Consider the following 4,649-nt stretch of genomic DNA (forward strand, 5'->3'; position numbering starts at 1 on the left):
TCTCTCACACAGCATAATTATCTTGAGACTTATCCACATTGTAGCATGTATCAGTGGTTCTTTTTTCTGCCAGGCAGCAGCCGTTGTACAGATAGACCACAGCTTGTTTGTCCATTCACCTGTTGATCAACAATTGAGTTGTTTCCAGTTTTTGGCTATTAGAATCAGAGTTGGTATAAATGTTTGTGTGTAGCTGTTTGCATGGACATATGCTTTAATAATTCTAATTTGATTCTTTACCTTTTAGCTGGAATATTACAAGCAAGGAAAAACAGAAGAGTTTGTAAAGTTGTTGGAAGCAGCATGTATAGATGGCAATTTGGACTACAGAGACCATGAGAAAGACCAGATGACTTGCTTGGATACATTGGCAGCCTATTATGTACAACAGGCTCGGAAGGAAAAGAATAAGGACAATAAGAAAGATCTTATTACACAGGCAACCCTGTTGTATACCATGGCTGATAAAATTATTATGTATGATTAGGTAAATAAGTCAGATTTCTTTGAATTCATGAAAGAGTAAAGAATACCACATGAGTGTAATATGTGTGTGTGATAGGCAATGGAATTTTTTTTTTGGAAAGAATTTTTCTTAAAATAACATGGTTGATAATAAAAATATCAAAAGAAGAATTCCCTGTTAAAATTGGAATTTCTTTGGTTGTTGTACTGTTGAAGTAATGTGGGTGAATTTAGCATATATAAAACTTATCCACAGGTTGAGTCAGTAATTCCATCATCTCCGGGTGAATTTCAAGCATATTTTAAAAAATTTTTTATTTAAATTTGATTTAATTAACGTGTACTGTATTATTAGTTTCAGAGGTAGAGTTTAGTGTTTCATCAGTTGCATATAATACCCAATGCTCATTACATCAAGTGCCCTCCTTAATGCCCATCCCCCCACCAATCTCCCCTCCAGCAACCCTCAGTTGTTTGTTTCCTGTGATTAAGAGTCTCTGTGATTTGCCCCCTCTCTGTTTTCATCTTATTTTATTTTTCCTTCCCTTCACCTGTGTTTGTCTGATTTGTTTCTTAAATTCTGCATATATGGGGCTCCTGGGTGGCTCAGTTGTTAAGTGTCTGCCTTCGGCTCAGGGAGTGATCCTGGCGTTCTGGGATTGAGCCCCACATCAGGCTCCTCTGCTGTGAGCCTGCTTTTTCCTCTCCCACTCCCCCTGCTTGTGTTCCCTCTCTCACTAGCTGTCTCTCTCTCTGTCAAATAAATAAATAAAATCTTTAAAAAAAAATTTCTACATATGAGTAAAATCGTGGTATTTGTCTTTCTCATTTCGCTTAGCATGATACTCTCTGGTTCCATCCATGTCATTCCAAATGGCAAGATTTAATTCTTTTTGGTGGCTAAGTAATACTCCATTGTATATATATACACACCACATCTTTATCCATTCATCTGTCGATGGACATCTGGGCTTCATATTTTGGCTATTGTGAAAGAATGAGCTTTTCTTTTTGTCATTGTTCCTGGCACAGAAGACTTGCATTTCTGGATAATTTCTTGATTTGTGATTAAGAATTGCCCATTGGTAGTTTTTAAACACGTTACAGTTGATAGAGGAATTTATGTGATACTCTATCTCCTTCCTATATGGTTTTCATTTTAGTGTTACACTTTCATGTTAAATTGTGTTTGCTCCTTGGTAAAGTCAAGTCTAAGATGATATATTACTTTTTCAGAACCATTTGTTGGGAAGAGCCTGCTTCTGCCTACTTGAAGGTGACAAAATGGATCAGGCTGATGCGCGGTTTCATTTTGTACTCAACCAGTCTCCAAATAATATCCCAGCCCTTCTTGGTAAGTCATTTTTGGCAACCATCTTAGGAAACTATCTTTCATCATATGCCTGTAATATGTTTCTTTGACTGGGCTGGACAGCAATGTAGAAGAGCTTTACTTTATAAAAATGAAACTATCTGCAATAGATCATTGTTTCTTTTGAAGTTACAATCACAGACCTGTACCCCTGAAACAAATAATACATTATATGTTAATTAATTGAATTTAAATTTAAAAAAAGAATTCCCTTTACCATTAAAGTCACTTCAAAATATTAAAAAAAAATTTATATATATACACACACACCAGTTAAGAATAATTTGTTATCCAGTTCTAAAGAGTCAACAAGCAATGTCTATTTGGACAACTATAAGCTATTTTAATTGTTTTATACCATTTAACAGGATTCTTTAATGAGACAAGTGGGGGAGGTGCAGAGGGAGATGCAGGCTCCCCACTGAGCAGGGAGCCCGATATGGGATTTGATTCTGGGACCCTGGGATCATAACCTGAGCTGAAAGCAGACGCTTAACCGACTAAGCCACCCAGGCTCCCTATTTTCACTTTTAAAAATTAAATGAGGAAGGCAGAGTTAAGATGGGAGAGAAGTTGGGGGACCTGGGCCTTTCCTCATCCTGAGAACACAGCTGTATGAAGGTCAAATCACCTGGACCCAAGGAAATCAATATGAGGATTCGAAGAAGGATTTCCACAATTGGAGGGAGACAATGTGGCAGACTCAAGGTGCATGGAAATCAATTGGGGGAGANATGAGGATTCGAAGAAGGGTTTCCACAATTGGAGGGAGACAATGTGGCAGACTCAAGGTGCATGGAAATCAATTGGGGGAGAGAAAAGCTGCAGTGCTCTGGAGGGGAAGGAAGCCTTTCTGTGGGGGAAGAAAAGGGAGAGAGGGAAAGAGGGGTTTAGACAGTGCAGTGGTGGGTTCACACAAGAAGAAAACTTCTCGGACCACAGTCTGGGGAGCTGGGCAAACTGAGTGGTGCAGGTTTTTTGCAAATAGTGGGTGAAACTCAAACTCTGAGCGTTGGAAGTGTGTGACTTTTGCTGGAGCAGAGCTGTTGCATGTGCTCCTGGAGAGGATGGCACTGGCCTGGGAGTGCAAACAAAGTGGTGTAGGGGTCTCTGAGGTTGCACTGGGAAAGATTGCTCTACTTCCTGGAGTACACTTGGGAGAGAGTATATTGCCTCTCCAGGGACGAAAGACCCTGCAGGGACCAGCAGATAGCCTTTCATCAGCAAGGGACTAAGACTCCCACAGAGGTTGGATAACCTGATTGTTCCTTTTTGCATTGCCATAGCATAGAATTCACACATTGCACAGGCAGGGGACCATTTTTTCTGTGACAAAGAGCACAAGTCAGAGGGAAGTGAGCCTCTAATCTGGAAGAGGGAGCGAATCCAAGTGGTTCCCAGTCCTTTCAGATTTGGGAGTTTTGATTCTAGCTGTGCACCAAAGATAAAACACACAAGATTTGGAGTTGAATCCCAACCACGCCAAAGATAAATGCAGGAGACATGGGTGCCAGGAGTGCTTATGGCCCTTGCTTTTCTGCGAGGGCTTCCTGAAAAGTGGGGGGTGTGAAATCCCCTTTCAGGGGTGGAAAAGTGGGGTGTTACCATTTTATCCCCTCTCCCAACACAGTTGTATATCAGAGAGCAAAACAGAGGCCCCCATGGAGGTGGAAACCACTTACATCAAACCCAGCCCCCCTGTGCTTGGCAAGTGCTTTTTTTTTCCTGGGGCAGGACTGACTNACTTTTTTTTTCCCTGGGGCAGGACTGACTTTGAGCCAGCACAGCAGGCCTCTCCCCCAAGGGAGTAACACAGGCAGCACATCACATGCACCAGGTCTACTATTTATACAGTGTCTCACAGTGTCCCCTTCGGGACTGGTGCAAATAGGGTCAAGTTATAATTTTTCTTTTCTCTTATTTTTTTCTGTCTTTTTCTTTGGAATTAGGCTTATAGTTTTTTTGTTCTTTTTGTTTCCCTCTCTCTCTTTTTTCTTTCTTGGTTCAGGCTTTTTTTCTTTCTTTTTTTTTTCTTTCTTTTTCTTTGGAATCAGTCTTATAGTTTTTTTGTTTGTTTGTTTGGTTGCCTGTTTTTTTTTTTAATTGTTCCTTTTCTCTTATTTTTGGATCAGGATTCTTTTTCTCTCTTTTTTTCTCTTTCTTTTTCAGGCTTTTTTTCAACAAATCAAAACACCTCATAAAGTTCCAAAAACTCCCACTGCACATGAGGAAGAACTCTGCAGAGAACTGAACAGTGAGAAAGAGCAGCCAAAATGCAACAGCAGAGTGCACACAGCATATACCAGAAACACTTCCTGAAGTGCCAGGCCCTGGACAGTGTATGACCGCTTTTAAATACAGCATTACTCTGAGTTGCAAGAAACATAACAAGCTTTCATAACAAACAAAAGAAAGACACTTAGCCAAAATTACAAGATGGAGGAATTCTCCCCAAAAGAAAGGTCAAGAAGATATCACAGCCAGGGACTTGCTCAAAGCAAATAAAAGCAACATATCTGAACAAGAACTTATATCAACAGTTATAAGACTACTAGCTAGTATTGAAAAAAACATAGAAGACACCAAAGAAACCTTTGCTGCAGAAATAAAACACCTAAAAACTAGTCACACTGAAATAAAAAATGCTATAATGGAGATGCAAAACAGACTGGATAAAATCACTTTGAGGATTGAAGAAGCAGAGTAGAGAACAGGTGATATAGAANCAGAAGATAAAATTATGGGGGCGCCTGGGTGGCACAGCGGTTGGGCGTCTGCCTTCGGCTCAGGGCGTGATCCCAACGTTATGGGA

General features: G+C 40.2%; 1 long non-coding RNA gene across 1 annotated transcript; it reads left to right on the forward strand.

Annotated features, from left to right (window-relative positions):
• The first annotated feature begins 224 nt into the window (after window positions 1-224).
• LOC117800898 lies at window positions 225-4,501 on the forward strand. Its single transcript, XR_004623204.1, has 3 exons — window positions 225-487; window positions 1,702-1,819; window positions 4,007-4,501. It is a non-coding gene; the product is annotated as an uncharacterized LOC117800898 (long non-coding RNA).
• Window positions 4,502-4,649: the final 148 nt, after the last annotated feature.

The sequence above is a fragment of the Ailuropoda melanoleuca genome, unplaced genomic scaffold (genome assembly GCF_002007445.2).
Source record: "Ailuropoda melanoleuca isolate Jingjing unplaced genomic scaffold, ASM200744v2 unplaced-scaffold8789, whole genome shotgun sequence".
NCBI classification, from domain to species: domain Eukaryota; kingdom Metazoa; phylum Chordata; class Mammalia; order Carnivora; family Ursidae; genus Ailuropoda; species Ailuropoda melanoleuca.